The sequence below is a fragment of the Sminthopsis crassicaudata genome, chromosome 4 (genome assembly GCF_048593235.1).
Source record: "Sminthopsis crassicaudata isolate SCR6 chromosome 4, ASM4859323v1, whole genome shotgun sequence".
NCBI lineage: Eukaryota > Metazoa > Chordata > Mammalia > Dasyuromorphia > Dasyuridae > Sminthopsis > Sminthopsis crassicaudata.
This window is the reverse complement of record NC_133620.1, coordinates 67,698,403-67,716,782: the sequence shown is the minus strand read 5'-3', so window position 1 is coordinate 67,716,782 and position 18,380 is coordinate 67,698,403. Positions and strand designations below refer to the sequence as shown.

Here is an 18,380-nt window from a genome sequence, read left to right as displayed (position 1 = left end):
ATACAGAGGAGGGTGATGGATTGTGCAGATGAAGTCACTTCTGCCCAAAGTTTGGGACTGCTTCCCTTAATTCTAAACAGGAGGACAATTGGTGAGCCAGCAGCTGTGAGGTTATTCAGTGATTAACACATTCTTCCTTTCCTCTTTCTTTCTTTTTTTTTTTTAAGTCAGGAGAACTGAAGGTGAGAGCTAAGTTCCAATTCTAATTATCTCCAGCCACCTGTTTTGTTTCTTCACCATTACACAGAAAGTATATGACACTATTAGCTGAAACAGTCAAAGGCAATTCAAGTACATCTAAAATGTGACTGTGACTATAACAAGTTTAGTGTGAAATCCAATAAAACGAGCTGCCTGTGATTACTGACAGAAGAAAGATCAAGGCAATGCCACGGAGACCAGATTTCAAAAAGGTTTTTCCGCTAGTTCCATCACCATCTTGAACAATTGTAACAGTTCAATTATTTGCAAAACAACCTTTGAAACCACATCAGCACAAAGCGCCCCTGGAAACTTCAGGACCAAACCTGCTGCTACTGTTTCTTGAGCACTCTCAGATCTGGCCTGGGGTCTTCTGGCACAAAGGTAGATAATGTTAGGCATAAGACCTGCAAAGTCTGCCTTGTTTCCATAGGGGTAGAGGAGAGCAGAGAGAAAAAAAGAATATATTTAGATCAATCCGTCAACATTTTCTGAAGTATGGCTAATACAAAACCATTTTTGGTTTGGTTAACTTTTTTAAAAAGGAAATAATACTTGTGAAGTATATCATTCTCCAGTAATTTGATACTTAAAACACATGTTCAGATTCTTTCCAATAGGAAATGATAAATTACACTGTCTCTGAAAACCATTTACCCAGGTAGGCTACAAATCGAGAACATTTAATTGTAATATTACCATTGTTTGTTTCTAAAAATACATAAGATTTTCATAAATGAATGTATTCAATCTGACATTGTGAACAGTCATTCACCCACTTAACTATGATAAGAATACATATCATATGATTTTAAAAAATTGTTAGCTTTAGTCATTTCAGAATTTAGCTAGAAAGAGGGCAAGTACAAAATATTGAGGAATGAACACTGTTGTCATATTCATTTGTTATTAATTTTAGCATGTTTAAGGCCAGATGGCAGACTCCATCTTAAATCATCTTAGTCAATGACAGTAACTACAGGAGCTTACTTCCGGGTCTGATTTAATTCCACAGCTACCGGGGTCAGTCTATAGCTGGAGGACTACTGTGCAGTTCTGAGTGCCCATTTAGGGCAGCTGATGACAGTGTTGAGTGTCCCCAGAAGGCCCACCAGGAGAGTTTGAGGTCACACTACTGATCAGCAGTCTTACTAGTTGGGAGGATAGCCTCAAGTGATCAACCAATCAGATCTACTCTTATGGTGGGTTATAGTCTGAAGCGACCAATCTACTCCACGAGAGACAACGTGACCATACCTACCCATATTCTTTACATTCCTCTCACTCCACCCATCCCTCTGCTGAGTGTGTGCCTACCAAAGGAGATGGGCCCTCAGAAGCTATACCTTCAACTACCCTATGAGCAACCATGGCAACTGCACAGGTGCCTCTGAGAAATTTCTGCTCTTCTCTGCATAGTTACCTCCCCATCCTCCAGAACAACTCATGGAGGGTAGGCAGGTCTTGTACTCTGGAATAGTGCCTGAGAACACTGACAGGCAAGAGCTCAGCATTTCAAGTTATACAGGTTCCCAGCCTCACCTTTTTCACGCCTCCTCACTCTGCAGAGTCAATCAGGTGCTAATAAATCTCATCACTTCTATCTCCACAATAACTCTTGCATATGTCATGGATATCACACCAACTCACCTTTCACCTCTAAATCTCTTCTCTCCATGCAATCTTCCATGTCAGCAGCGTCAAACTCAAAACTCAAATAGAAAAAGAGCCACTAATTCATACCTGAGTCCCTGTGGGCTTAGCTATGTTAACCAAGCTTTAAAATTAATGTTATTTTGTTTTATTGTATTTTTATTTATTTTACCAAATATTTCCCAATTAATGTTAATTTGTTGTCAAATCACCAGGCTGTAATTTGATACCTCTGCTCTACAACTTGTGATTTTCCTTAAACACAGATCTGACCACATCATTGCCCTACTTTAAGTCTTTAATCAACTACTATTTTTAATATTGCAATTTTTCTGCATGTTTGATACTTGTGCTCTTGAAGGACTGAAAGGTGAAGTGATTGCCAGCTGTATATTTGGGTGGAGGCAGGGATTTGAATTCAGATCTTCCCTGGTTCTAAGGGCAGCTCTGCAAAAGCTATATTATGCTGCATCTTTTCAGTAATTAATAGTTAAAAATAGAATCTAAACTGTCTCCAAATGCTGGATCTACTCAGTCCCCTTCCACCATCTTTCAAATGCCTGTTCTGACAAAATGAAATCAGATGGGCAGCTCAAAATTTTTGAAGGAAATACAGACATGATATTTTCTTCTAGCAGAGTAGCAGCTGCTGCCTTGGAGAGAAAGGCAAGCCAAAATATTTGAAGGAACTAATAGTACTCAAACTAGAGTGGTGAATTTTGTGCACAAAAGTATTTTTCTAAGAGTCAAGTCCATATTTAAGGGGAAATGTGAAGGAAAAAATTTTAGTGCTGAGGTCTATAATAATCTAATCACTTTACAAAGACAATCTATTATAATGTAAATGTTGGGAACAATCATTCAACTAATAATCATTTAATAAGTACCTGCCATACTCACAAATAACTGTGAGAAGATCAAAGAAGAATGGGGTCTTTGCTCTTTACTAAGCTTACAATCTTGGTAGTAGAACAGGCCAGAAAGATGTGCAATACTATACTAAACAAAAATTATAAGTCAGGTAAAATTGTTGTTGCTCAGTTGTTTCTGACTTTGTGATGCCATGGATCATAGCATGTCAGGTCCTTCTATCCTCTTCTTTCTCTCCAAGTCTGTCCAAGTTCATGTTCATTGCTTCCATGACATTATCTCTCCATCTCATCTTTTACACTCCCCTTTTCTTTTTGTCTTTAATCTTTCCTAAAGAGAGGGGCTTTTCCAGTGAGCCTGTTTTCTCATTTTGGGGCCAAAGCACTTAAGTTTCAATTCCATTATAGTCTGGATTAATTTCTTTAAGTATTGACTATGAGCTACGCCATGCAGGAATACCCTAGCTAGGTCATAATGACGAGTTCTAACAAATGGTCACTAGAAAAGGAAATGGAAAGCCCCTCAAGTATCTTTGCCAAGAAAACTTCACTATCTCTATTAAAATGGTGAAAAAAAAAAAAGATTATATCAGATGAATCCCTATGTCTGATAGTGTCCAATATACTGCTGGGGAAGAGTGGAGGGTAACTACAAGGAATTATTGTAGCTTGAGGCCAAAGGAAGCCCAGTTGTGGATGTGTCTGGTGACAAAAGAGAAACATGATGCTGTAAAGATCAGTGTTGCAAAGGAACCTGAAATGTAAGATCCACGAACCAAGACAAGCTTGAGATGATCAAGGAGGAGATGGGAAGATGAAACATCAACATCTTGGATATAATAAATATAAACTGTGATGCAGCATTACAGGAACCAGCTTCATGTAGTGGAAAAACTACTGGTTCTGGAGCCAGAGGACATGGGTTCAAATCTTGCCCCTGCCTCTCACTGCCTCAGTCCAGTTATGACTCTAACTAGGCTTAGTTTTCTCATTTTCAAATGAAGAGAGAAGAGGGAAGGAATGTCCTCAATGGCCTCTAAGTTCCCTTGAAGCTCTAAAACTTTAAACCTAGCATCAAAGGTTCCTGCTTCTGAAGGGAAGCGTTCATGGAAGAGGGACATCTGGTCAGGTGAATTGTTAGTCCTTCCTTCTTGATGGGAACTATATGACATCAGGGAGATGACTCTATGATATGCAAGTGAGTTGGATTGAAACTCACTTGTGCCAGGTCCCCTGACACACTTTCCCTTCCAGAGTCATCCTGATCTAGAGATGGCCCTGGGTGTAGTAGAGACCTTGGTCTTTTTAAGCCATGATCTTTAATAGGTCTCAGTTTGACTGAGGCTAACAGCCATTCAAAGATTAAGGTTAGAAGAGGAAAAGGGAAGGCAGACATTTCAGGGCAAGGAGAAGACATTCTGCAAAGACAAATAAACAAAGACTATAATCTCTATCATCTCCCTAAGGAGGATGGACTCCTTCCAAGCATGGAGGCAGACTCTTAAGGCCACATTTTGTCTAGTCTGCTCTCCTTCCTGTGCTCAGTCCTGTTCTATTTCCTATATTATTTCCTGAAGCATGGGTTTACTATGTAGCAAGTAGATGGGTTGAAATCTAAGTCCTTTCAACAGTCTTCAAAAGAATTGATCTATATCTGAAATGACAAGCTTGGATATCTCCTCTTCCACTAAAATGAAAATAGGCTCTTTAATATAAAGCTTTTAAAAATGCCTTGGGAATAGCACCACATCTGCAGTTATTGGAACAAAATGTCAAATTCTCCCAGGCACCCAACCCAGATTAGTCCCAGGGCTAAACCTTCCTTACTGTCTTCCCCTTCATTTAAACATTTACTCAGATTGAGCTGTAAGCTCTTCAGTAAGAAAGAAATGCAACCTGGATATTCCAGAAAACTGCCACAATGTTATGAGAGTTTCACAGAGCTGGTTACTGAGGCCCTAATAGAAAATATTGTGGCCCCTTAGGTAGAAGCAGAAGCAAATGAATAAAGAAAACTTACATGTTCTCTTCTTGAAAGTGCTCAATTCTCCTGACCATGTAGATCTACTTTTAGATTAGAGAGGAATGTAGGAAGAAAGCTTTCTTCTGGAGGGGGGACTGGGCTGGAGCTGGTTGAGTGTTTGGGAATAAAACTCCTTGTTGCTATAAGGTCTACTAAAAAGTCACTGTGGACAGATTTTACTCATCTAAAGACTTCATGGACATACTTCAGCAACAGCATTTTTCTTTAAATGATACAGAGAGTGAATATTTCTAAGTTTTATTCATTTTACTGTTAGAATTGATCATTTCTTCTTAAAAGTTTTATTAATATCATTCCTGGATAGTATAAAATAGACCTTTATATATACAAAACACTCAGAATTATAAAGTGCTTTCTGATCTCACAGCTCTTGGAAAGGTAGGAAAGCATTATTTGGTATATAAACAAGTCCAATACCTCATATATCTGTACACTTTAAAGGAAGTGCCAAATTTACTTAAGTATTGAAACCAAATATTTTCACGTTTTGAAGGCCAACATGATATACTGGATACAGCTGGATTGAAGGTGGGAAAGTGTTATTGTTGTTCAGTTGTTTAGCTGTGCTTGACACTGCATGATCCCACTGGGCTGTTTTCTTGGCAAAGATACTGATGTGGTTTGCCATTTCCTTCTATAATGCATCAAAGGCATACAGAAGTTACATGACTTGCCCAGAGTCACACAGCGAGTGTCTGAGAGCAGATCTGAACAGTCTTCCTAACACCAAGCCCAATGCTCTAACCCCCAAGCCACTTAAATGCTTCAGTCAGAAAGACTAGAATTCAAATCCTGTGTTGACATGTACAGTCCATCTGTTTAATCTGCTTTTGCAGAGTAGATTTCAATCTCCAACCATAAAGAAAATTCCTTCCCATATCAGAAAAGGAAAAAAAAAAAGATTGTCTATACTTTACTTAGCTTCATTACTAGGAGTAGTGAGAAGTTACAAAGAAAAATAAGACTTTGTTAGGAATCAGCAAGGGGGAAAGTGGGGAGAGGGGAGAAGAAGGGTGGGAAGGAAACCTTCCTAATAGTTACAACTATCCAAAAGAGGAATAGGCTACATTAAGAAAAGTGGTAGTGATTTTTTTTTTTACTATTGAATATTAAAGCAAAAACTAAATGACCATGAGAAAAAGCTGCCAAAGGAATTTTTTTGAGGGATGGGTTGTAGTAGAATCATCTCCTAGATCTCTTTTGATTCTGTGAACTTCAAAAACAGGAGGCACAAGACTGACTATCCTGGAGGTATGTGTGCATGGCTCAAGATGTGTGGTTCCAGCTGTGGCTTAGCAAAGATGGGGAGGAGACCTGGGCAAGGATTTCTTTTGAACTCTCAATGGCTTGTTTTTAAATATCTCCAGGCCCTGTAGAAGGAAAAACATTTGAGAAAGGCCTCAAACGAATCCTCAATTAGGATTCAGGTCTTTAAGGCTCTTGCAATTACCTCTCTTACCTTCAAATTTTGCTAGCTACATACATCCACTAAAGACCTAACACAGTACTTGGCACACAATAGGTATATTAAGACTTGACACTAAATCTCTTTTGGGGGCTCATAGGATCACAGTCTGGTAAAATATGTGGAGCCCTTCTCAGTGATGTTCTTAAGTACATAAAGTAGGATATATAGAATGATAAAAGGAACCAATTCTATCGAAATATAGTTACCAAAATATTTTTGAAAAATCAAATTAAGAATCCTTGATCTAGCAAGAATTCCCTGAGAGTCAGCACATAATAGATACTTAATAAAGGTTTATTGACTCACTGGTCATTCCAACTCCATCATGTTACAGATGAAGATACTGAAGTCCAGTGAATATAATGACTTGCTGAAAGTCAGCGAAGTACTGAGTGACACAGAGCCAGTATTCACATCCATACCCTTTGACTCAAAATCCAAGGTCTCTTTCACTGTACTATGATTCATCTAACGCCTAAACTACTGGCAGAACTAAAATAACTGACACTGACCTCAGTGAACAACTGGCACGTTTCCCTTACACCAGTTACGGCCATACCTGTTTCACAGCACTAAGAATGACTCATTCTCTACACACCTTCCCTAGGAAACTATTCAATAAAAATCAATTTAGCAAAAATATCTTAAGTACTTACCAGGCCCCAAGTACAATGCTAGTCACAAAGGATACAAAATGAAATATGATACAGTCCCTGTCCATGAGGAACTTTCAGTATAGTTGGGGGAACCAGGGAGTGGAGAAGACAAAACCACATAACTAAAACAGAAGGTTGGATGAAAGGACAAAATAACATAGTGAGAATTATGGATGATGTGGCACTGGAAACAGACAATGAAGGAAGAAAAGAATTTCAATTGGTAGAAATATGAATGGAGAGAGAGGGGGATTCTACACCAGACAAAGGGGGCAGTGTGCACAAAGAGGAGGAAGTTGGAATTGGGGGAATAAGATCAGAGAACATTGAGTAGCCCAGTTTTTCATAAATGCAAAGTGCATCAAGATGAGAAAAGGTAGGCTAATGCCATACTAAGTGACAAAATATATAACGACTCTAAACGTGTTCAAGTCTATGGGCCCAGCTCAATTGCACCCTAGGATGGTGAAAGAACCTGAGCCTAGTATAGAGTTTTACATATATAAGGTATTTTAAAATATTTACTGCGAATGATTTCAGAAAGACCTAGAGAGACTTAACATGAACTGAAAGTAAGTGAAGTGAGTAGAACCAAAAGAACCTTGTACACAGCAACAGTAAAATTATGTGATGATCAATTCTGATGGATGTGGCTCTTTTCCACATTGAGGTGATTCAGGCTAATTCCAATGGATTTGTGATGGAGAGAGCCATCTGCATTCTAAGAGAGGATTATGAGGACTGAATGTGAATCACAACATAGTGTTTTTACTTTTGTTGTTATTGTTTACTTGTTTTTTGTTTTCTTTCTCATTTTTTCCTTTTTGATCTGATTTTTCTTGTGCATCATGATAAATGTATAGAAGAATTGCATGTGTTTAACAGCTATTGGATTACTTGCTGTCTGTGAGGAGGCTTAGGAGAAAGGAGGGAGCAAAATTTGGAACACAAGGTTTTGCATGGGTGAATGTTGAAAACTATCTTTGCATGTTTTTTTTTTTTTTTTTTTTGTTTTGCTGAGGCAATTGGGGGTAAGTGACTTGCCCAGGGTCACACAGCTAGGAAGTGTTAAGTGTCTGAGGTCACATTTGAACTCAGGTCCTCCTGACTTTAGGGCTGGTGTTCTATCCACTGCACCACCTAGCTGCCCCATCTTGAAAATAAAAAGTTATTATAAAAAATGTTTGCAGAATTGAATTGAGATGCTATCTGTTGATCTTTGAGAAACTCTGAAAACAGGAGATGATTAGAAGACTAGAGACAAGAAAAAGTTCTAGTTTTTAAAGGCTGGGAGAAAGGTATTTTGCAAACTACAATTCAATTAGCTTCACTTTGATTCTGTATAAAATTCTACAGTGATTATTAAATAGCTAGTTTTCAGGGCAGCTAGGTGGCGCAGTGGATAGAGCACCAGCCTTGAATTCAGGAGGACCCGAGTTCAAACCCATAACTCAGACCCATAACACTTCCTAGCTGTGTGACCCTGGGCAAGTCACTTAACCCCAGCCTCAAATACATAAATAAATAGATAAATAAATAAATGAATAAATGAATGAATAGCTGCTTTTCTGAACATTTTGAAAAAAGATATAAGGGTCACTAGAAGCCAGGTTAAGTAAGTGCTCTAAAAACAAGTCAAGATGGTTGAACCTTATTTCTTTTTTTGACAAGATTGTAAATTTGGCAGAGCAGGGGTACATAGACAGGATGTATTTGGTATTCAGTAAGGGATATGACAAAGCTTCTCATAATATCTTTTGTCTAGTTTGGTAGATCAAGAATTAATCATGAAGCAGATCCAGAGTGAGGATAGATGCTTGCTACTCTCTTGGAATTGGGGAAAAACTGTCTCTATGGTTTCTTCCAGATTTAATATTCTAAGCCATAACTAACTCGGTCCTACTCTATTCAACACTCTTATCAATAATTCTGAAGAAGACATAGATATGCTTATCACAGTCTGAGGATGCACTAACTTAGGAAGAATCTGTTGACTGACAAAATCCACCTCCTTCTCCCCAAACATCTTGACAGACTAGAATGATGAGCCAAATCTAACTAAATGAAATCTAATAGGAATCAATTTAAAATCTGAACTGAGGTTAAACAAGTAAATTATACAAGCATAATATAGGAAAGGTAAACCTAGATATATGTAAAAATAAGTTACTGGGTATTTTAACTGACAAATTTTATGAACCAATAGTGTGATACGACTATAAATGAGAGTTTAGGCAGTATTAATGGAGTCTAGAGTAGCTAGATAGTATTTATATAGAGCTTAAAGATTTGTAATGCTAGTGTTAAGAGGCTGAATTTGATCCCAGGTCTCCCCTAACACCAAATCCAGTGATTTTTCTAGTATAGAGAAAAATACATAGTATAACTTTGCTGGAAGTAATTATATAGAAGAATAGCTAGGAATTATAATCTTATGTGGGTTCAAAAAACAACTTCCCAAATACAAATTGGAGAAGGTATGGCTAGATTGCAGTTTGCTGAAAAAGATCTGGGTGTTTCAGTGGGCAATACAATCAATATGAGCTGACTATGCGATTTTGATAGTTAAGAAAATGAAAGCAAATCTGCTGCATTAAAGATCCAGGGAGATAAGAATCTTGCTGTATTCTTGCCCATCTGAAGGTATTGTGTTCAATTAATTCTAGGCTTTATATTTGAGGAAGAACATGAGCTGGAGAACAATGGGCCTCAATAATATTGGTTAATAATAGCAAGCATTTCTAGGCTATTTACTATGTGCCAGGAACTGTGCTAAAATGCCTTATAAACATTATCTCATTTGATCCTTGAAATAACTCTATGAGATAGAAGCTATCTTCACTACCCTTGAGGAAACTGAGGCAAACAAAGGTTAAAAGATTTGCCCAATATCACATAGCTAGTAAGTGTGTGAGGCTGAACTTGAACTCAGATCATCCTGATTCCACGTCCTGTGCTCTGCCAGTGTAAGAAATAGGTGCCACATGTCATCAGATGCTTTGTTTTAAGTATTTGGAGATATTTATTCTGAAAAGATAAGACATAGAGAAAAAGATGTTAGGACAGCTGGGTTTAAATATCTCAAAGGTTGTAATGTGGAAACAAGATTAGATTTGTCCTACTTGGCCCCAGGAGGCAGAAGGAGAAGCAACAAGATTGCAAAGAAGTCTATTAACGCTTCATATGCAAAGAAAAATTCTAATAATTAGAACTATCTAAAAATTAATTAGAAAGTGGTGTGTTTCATTCTAATTAAAGGTCTTCAAATGATCAACTATGAGATATTTTGTAGAGTTTCCTGTCTGGATTGAACTAGATGATCTCTGGGATCCCTTAACTCTCAGATCCTCTGTGAAAATGGGGAAAAGTTCAATGACCTATCAAGTCCCACAAGGTATTCAGCCATCACAAAGAATGCTCCCAAATCTCTATGAGACTAAGTTTGTTACAATGATGTAGTAGGCACATCAAAAACTCTTTAAAAACAAATTTTGACAATCTTCTGCTGGTATGTATAAAAGAAATATCCTTTTGTTTACCTTGACAGACAGACCTAGTCTTGTATTCACTAGACCAAATGGCCTTCCTGTGTTCCATTTTGCAGAGGCAAACTCGGGTGTGGTTTATCTAAGTTATCAAAAGGATACAAGTTTATTGGTAACAAAATCCAAGTTTGTCTTGGTCTCAGTCTTTAGCACTACTTGGCTCTAAGACTAAAGTCCCCTAACTTCCGGTATTATGAAAGCATATCTTACTTCAATAAAATGTATCTATTTTGTTATTAATAGTGAATTTTTTAGACTACAAATGGCATTGCCCTGCTCCTACTCTGAGACAATAATTACTAGGAACTATTGTAATTAACTATTTAAAGAGAAAGAAAAAGAAGAAGCGAAATCTAAGATCTGAAGATTTTGGCTTTAGGGTTATACCAATGAAAAGAGATCGACACAAAGGATAGGAATCTAAGTTCTAAAAGCAAAGAAAACAAAGGGAATTTCAGTAAAGACTCAAAATTCAGAGGAGATAAAAGCAGACTTCAAGGCTATGTGAGAGCCACTATTGTTAAAAGACATGGAATGAAAGCCCAAGAATAATCAACTCAATCTAAAATACCCAGATGCCCCAAAAGATGATAATAAAAGCAATACCACTTTGGTGTTTTGTTTTTTTTTTTTGTTTGTTTGCTCTCCCATCTAAAACATCTTAAACCTTCCACCTCCCAGATGGGGGTGGGGGGTTGGGGTGGGAAGATCATTTTTTCAACTTTTAATTTGCCTACAGAAGATAAAACTGTTCTTGTAGTTCTAGGGAATCAGACAAAAACAATTCAATGTCACATTTTAACCAGCCAGAGGGAAAGCTGTGCTTTTCATGGTTGTCTTTTTATTTCTATGTATGGCTGTTGCAGCGTGTTACTTAAGAGTCAGAGACTGAAGGTCTGGATCACTCTCTTGGGTCTCTTTACTATTCCTTAACTGCTTATGCATTTTCCAGGGGCTGATATACACACTGCTGACTGCCTGCAGTTCTGAGGATCTAGGTCTTTTTTTTTTTTTTTTTCCTCTTCTCTTTCTTATCTTACTCTAGAGCTCTGTGAGACAACATTGCCCCATGTAACCCATGAATTTCTTCTTGCCCTTGGGCACAAGATGAAATCAACTCCACAAATTCCTTCATGGATCGTTCTAAGGAGATCCAATAGGTCATCCTGCCACAACTTCCTTGACCTACAGATTTTCATTTTCCCCTATTTTAATATAGTAGTCAAAGCCTTGGGAGATAGAAATGAGCTATTATTTCCATTCTGCATTGGTCTTACTGGAGCTTGAGCAGATAATTTAGACTCTATGTGCTTTTGTTTATTTCTGGGGTATAGGAGGGAAATAGGACTAATACTTTTCTTTATATACCTGAAATAGTTAAGATTAAAGTAAGGGAGAATAAACCATGTGTGGTAATAACAAAGCATAAATTTAGTCAGTACAATATGAAGAACTTTCCTTACGACAAGCCTGTGAGAAGTATAAGCATCACAATTTCCATTTTTACAGATAAAGAAACTGAGGCTTGGGCTGGAGTGGTCACAATGTCCCCACACTTAAACCCAGAAGTCCTGATTAAACCCAGCATTTTGTTCACTATACTGCTGCTTTTGAGGTCTATTTGCTTGGAGCCAATCACTTGGAACCAAGTTATTATTTTATTATATAAATAACCCTTACCCAGATTATCTGCCTCAAACATGTTTACCTATAGAATTTTTCACCCAGAATAAAAGATATAAGAAAGCAATTGCTTCCGTGTAAACTGAATTAGATTCAAAGATTATTTTTTAGGTAGATGAAACCTTACAGTTAGTTCATCTTGTCAGACAAATGACTGAAGCTCAGAAAGCTTAATCAAATTTTCCAAGATTAGGCTGCTTAGAAGCCAAATTACTAGCTTTGGGATTAGGTGAAACTTGGATTCAAATTCCAGCTACCACACTTACTAGATGTGTGACCAGGGCCAAGCCTGTTTCCTTTTCTGCTAAAAAGATGAGAAGTCATCTACAGCACCTTCTCCAGAGGGTTATAGAGAAGATCAAATGAGACAATGCATCTTAAAGCATTTTGCAAGCCTTAAAATCTAATCTGCAGTTCATCAGGCTTGAGAAAGTGACTGCTGCTTTATGGAGCAATAGTTAGTAATTTCAAAAGAATGGTAATAATCTTTTTAAACATCCACATCTTTACCTATCCAAATGAATGGTGTGGCCATCTGCTACAACAGGTATTATAAAATAATCTCATGACTTTACAGCTGCCCTTTGTCACCCAGTTCTGAAATACACAGATAACACAATACTTACGTCCTGAGTTTTATTTATGAACCAAAGTTATCTCTAGGCTGGTCAGTGCAATAAGCATTTACTAAGTTCCTACTGTTATCCACTTTATAGTCTCAAAGAGATGTCTGAGGGAGGTACTGAAAGGCTTTCCTAGGGTCACAGGCCCAATTTGGGAACATTGTTCAATTAAAAAAACATTTAGTAAACACCTGCTAAGTACTGTGCTAAAACGCAAAAAGAGACAAAAGACATTCTCGCCCGCCAGATCCTTTTGATCTTTTGCTTATTATTATTATTATTTGCTTATTCACCCCCAGAAATGGAACCCTACATGAAATGCAAGCTCGCATCTTTTCTTTCCTATTCTTCCTTTTCTTAAGTTCTGCCCTACTCTGAAAAGTGTCAGCGCGACATAAAACAGACCAAAGCGACGTGCCTGCTCACTGAGCCCGGCACAGGCCTTTAGGTGCCCCTGCTAATGTCCCACCGCCAGAAGGGTCAAAGCAGCACCAATACGGAGGGAGGAAGGAGGTCCAAGCAATCCGCTAGCGAAAAGAACACTAAGATGCTCTGCGGGGGAGGGGGAGCAGGAAGCCTCTAGGCGCGATGGGGAGTCCACACTCGAGCCCACCGACAGGAGACGGGCGCTGTCATTCTCCGGAGCATCCTCAGGTGCGGCCCACCTCCGGCAGCCCGGCACGGTCCCGGGCTCGCACCCCCCCGTGGGCCGAGCCCACCCTCCCGGGGCTGATCAGAGCCGCGGCAGCGCGGGCAGCGGCGCGCCCCCGTCCCCGGCGCAGGTCCCGGTACGGACGCCAAGCTGAGCCTCCGCCGCCGGGACCTGCTCGAGCCGGGGCACCGCTCCGCCCGCTCTCGGCGAGGTTAAGGCCGGGAGTACCCTCGAGCGCAGCCCCGGAAGCCGGGGGGTCCTCGAGCCCGGGCCCGTCCCGCGGCAGAGCCGCAGGGGTCGCACCGCCCGCCGGCCGGGCTCCTCCCACCCCTCCCCGGCTCACCTGCCTGCCCCGCCGGCCCTAGCAGCGCTCCATGGCCGTCCGCGGCGCGGCCTCGCCTCCGTCGGGGAGGGCCCGTCCGCGCTCGCCGGCCGCCCGCGCTCACCGCCCGCCGCGTCCGCGGCCGCGGCCGCCACTCGCGCTCAGCCCCAGCCGGGCCATCCCCGGCCCCGCTCCCCGCGCCCGCCGTCCCCACACCGTCCCTCCCTCCCCCTCCGCGGGCCCCGGCGATGGTAGCGTCCTAGCGTCACGCCTCTCTCGAAACCAATCAGAAAGCTCCGGCGTCGCCTCTTCTCCTTCCTCAGCCCCCCCTCCCGGCTTCCCGGGGGCGGTCCGCGGGATCTAACGCGGTTCCCGGGCCCCGCCTCCAACGCCCCGCCCCCGGCTCTCATTAACCATTAACTCCTTCCCTTCCGCGCCCAGCGCGCTAAACCTTCTCGGCCCCGGCCTCCGCGGGGTCTTCCCCCGTGCAGCACTACTTCTCCGCCTGTCTCTCCCCGCGCGCGAGTCTCTCCCGCGGCTCAGGCCACGTTCTGCTGCGCGGGGGTTCGCACCTGCGCCCCGTCCCTCCGTCCAAGTGCAGCCTTCGAGTCTGATCCTGGGTCTGCAGGAGGCCCGTTGCACTTTCTGCTCCAGTAATAGTAATATTAATACAATTACCACAATTCGTTATTGACATTGTCTTGGCAACAAAGTATCAACACCTTCCAGATTTCACGTGCTTTGCAGCCTTAGTCATCGAAATAATATTATTCTATTAGTAATTGTATTATTGACATCATTGCAACACTTACGGATTTATGCATTTATGCATTTATGGAGCTCTTTCTGCATCTCATGCGTTTACCATTTTAGTAATAGAAATAATAAAATAATTGTAATAGACATTTTATTATTGATATTATAGTAACACTTGGTGTTTATGGAGCACTCTGCATTACATGCGTTTTGCAGCCTTAGTAATAGAAATAATAAAATAATTGTAATAGAAATTCTATTATTATAGTAACACTTGGCATTTATTTCCCAGATTTGGGGGCACTTTGCAGCTTTAGTGATTGTAATAGTAATATTGTTATAGTAGCAATTCGATTGTTGACATCATAATAGTTGCATTTGGCATTTATGGAGCACTTTCCAAATTATTCAGCCTTAGAAAGAGTAGGAATATTGTTAGGAATTCGATTAAAATTGATGGAGCACTTTCCAGATTCATGTGCTTTGAGTCCCTAGCATCATCTGAGCCTCTTAGTCCTGTGGTTGGGTACTACAGGTACATCACAATTTTACAGACCGGGAAACTGAGTCTCAGGGAGGCACAGCAATCTGCCTCTCTGGTCATGCAGCTACTTAGAAGTGTGAGCCACAGGTAGCCTTTCTCCTTGCCAACTAAGGCTAAGCCATTCACTTGTGTACTGGATCCCATCCTGAGTTTCTTCTGAGAACTCACCCCAGGTGAAAATCTCCAGATCCTGAGTTTGTGTTCTGTCTCCATTTCTCTCTTTCTTCTTCTCTTCCTCTTTCTCCTTTTTCTTCCTCCTCCTCCTTCCTCTTTTACTTCTTCTATTTCTCTCCCCCTTCATCTATGCCATCTTTAATCTTTCCCTAGCTATTAGCCCCTGCCCATTACCTGCAAACTTACCTTGCTCTCCCTGTGTTTTTAAAAATAAAATAAACCCTTGAATTTATTCATCCATCTTCTAAAACTATTTTTCCAATATCCTTCCTCCCTTTTGTTGTTGAATTCTTAGAAAAAAGCTATCCAGGGTTCTTGTTTTCCATTTTCTGTCCTCTCATAAATTTCTCAATTCCTTGAAATCTGGTTTCCAGCCTCACTTTTCAATTGAAACAACTCCAAAGTTACCAATAATTCTAAAGCATTTTGGCAGAAAAGACTTCTGGACTTCACTACAGATTTTAGTTCGGTGGACCATTTTTCCAAATTTGGTAATTTATCCTACATTTGGTCAATATGTTGATAAACTTTTCTAGATTTAGGGAGTTTGGAACTCAGACTATATACATGCAGTCTATCACCAAGCCCTTACTGTTAGACAAATACAGTAATAATCCACACACTCCCCAAAGTAGTAACTGTCAAAGGATAAATGAGGCTTTTTCTCACTGTGTTGACATGGGAGAAGTTGATTCTCTCCACAGCTGCCTTGCACTTCATCTCTCACTCAGTCCTCTCTAGTCTGTATTGCTATACTAAGCAATGACCTAGATTGACACTACCAAGGATCATGCTGCTGTGGCACCCCTTTTTTGGAGCTGGACTGCTCTCACACAAATCCTGGAGCCCATGATAGCCACATTTATGCTCAAACTGTCTTCTGCATACCATTCTCTATGCTTGTCTTCCCTGGCCTTGCATCAAAATTTGCCTCAGGTTTAAGAATTCCTAATTATAACCCCATCTATGAGACTATGGAACGGAGATTAAAGAAAGATACAGAATACCCCAATATTTCAGAACAGAAGGTGATCATTTTCAATTTAGAAAAAGCTTTCCACACTAATCAAGTATTGCATGCCCAACATCAACCTGAATGATGAAGGGGTATTTTAAAAACATTCTATATGAAACCAGGTCCTTGTCTTTAGGAACTTACAATATAGATAAGAAACAGAACATGAATTTATTTTTAATATTTCAATAGCTCTGATCTCATAATCCAAGCACTCTCAAAAATGGTACAATTTCAATCCATCTAAGATTTCTCGTATTTAACAGAAATAGCAAAATAGGTTAGTATATGATTAAATGCCAAGGATTGATCGAAAGATGAATGTTGTGAGCAATAGTTCTATTAGGTATAGTTGTAAAGTGTTTGTAGATAATGAGACCTGAATTCAAATCTAGGCTCAGATACTTACTAGTTATGAGACTATGAGCAAGTTATTTTACTTCCTTCTTCTAAGTTTCTTCAACTTTAAGGTAGGGATGATAGCACCTATTTTGCAGAGCTTTTGTAAGGATCAAATAAGATAATAAAAATCTTAATGTCTTAGAAGTGCCTTCTAAGGCACTTCATTAATGCTTGTTCTCTTCCTTTTAATGGATGATATAACTCCAAATAAAAATGAATGATATTGGAAAGAATCTATGAAGTGCCTTTACTGATATCTATAGCAGTTCAAAAGTGCTCTTGTCAGTGTCTGACAAGTCACACTGGAAAAACAAAGTGGATGAAAAATACATATTGCATAGACTAACATTCAATTGGAGAGGAAGCTCAAGGAATTGATTTTTCAATATGAATGTATACAGTGAGAAAAGAGCTGGATTTAAATTGAGTAGGGCTTGGATTTGATTCCCAGTTCTGCCATCTACCATCTATGATACCATGAGCAAATAATTTGGTCTCTTCATTCTCTAATCTATCTTCCACAGAGACACCTAAATAATCTTCCTAAATCAAAGATCTCTCCCCTGCTCCCAAATCTTCAGTGCCTTTCTATAGCTCTAGAATAAATTGTAAATATCTCTCCATAGCACTTCAGACTCAAAAATCTGGCTCCAACTTGCTTTTTCAGCCTTATCTCCCATTGTATCTCTATATTTGAATACTGAGTTCAGACAAATTAACCATTCCAGACATTACTAGAATTCAATAGTCCACCACTCCCTTCTACCCATGTATTTGCACAAGCTATTCCTTTGGATAACAAGAATTATTACCTCTTCACTGCCATTTCTCAGAATAAAGACTTAGTTCTAAGAACCTGAAGCCTTTCTTTTGACCACTCTCTCCTCAAATAATCTTGTATTAACTTATTTGATTCTGTGAACCAACTCTTCCAATCTAAGGCTTTGTGGCAGAGGGGATAGAAAGCTAACTTTGGTATCAGGAAAACCTGAATTCAAGACCTGCCTCTTCCCTATTGCTGTTAAAGGTATCTGATCTTTCAATCTTAATGGTTCACACCCTCAGTGTCTCTCTCAACTCTTTGTGCTCCTTTATCCCACACATTGCTGAATCTCCTTTCTACCTTCACGACATTTCTTGTATCAATCCCCTTCTCTCCACTCACACAGACACTATCTAGTGCAGGTCTTCATCACCTTTCCCCCTGTACTACTGCAATAATTTCCTATTTGTTCTCCCTTCCCTCAAGCCTCTCCCTACTTCCCATTCTCTATATTACTTTGGCAACTGGCACAGAATTTTTTCTTAATAGTATTTTATTTTTCAAATTACATATAATGTTCAACATTCATTTTTAAAAAACTTATTAATTTATTGCAAGGCGATTTGGATTCAGTGACTTGCTCAGGGGCACACAGTAAATGCCTGAGGCCATATTTGAATTCAGGTCCTTCTGACTCAAGGGACTATGCTCTATCTACTGTACCATGTAACTTCTCCTCAGCATTCATTTTTGTAAGATTTTGAGTTCCAGGATTTTTCTCCCTCCCTCCCTTACTTTACCTCTCCAGAAGACAGAAAGCAATCAGATATAGGTTATATATGTACAATCATTTTGAATATATTTCCACATTTGTCATGTAGTGAAAGAAGAATCAGAACAAAAGAGGAAAAAAAAAACCACAAGAAAGGAAAACAACAACAGCAACAAAAAGGTGAAAATAGTATGTTTCAATCTGCCTCACTTAAATCTAATTTACACAGGGGTCAGGA

General features: G+C 39.7%; 1 protein-coding gene across 1 annotated transcript in view; it reads right to left on the bottom strand.

Moving 5' to 3' along the window:
- FAM20B (FAM20B glycosaminoglycan xylosylkinase) overlaps positions 1-13,877 on the bottom strand; it is a 33,187-nt gene extending 19,310 nt beyond the window's left edge. Inside the window, exon 1 of the mRNA XM_074308483.1 lies at positions 13,738-13,877. The gene's annotated coding sequence lies outside the window, so the exon portion shown is untranslated. The remainder of the gene's footprint in view (positions 1-13,737) is intronic.
- Between the last annotated feature and the right edge of the window lie 4,503 nt (positions 13,878-18,380).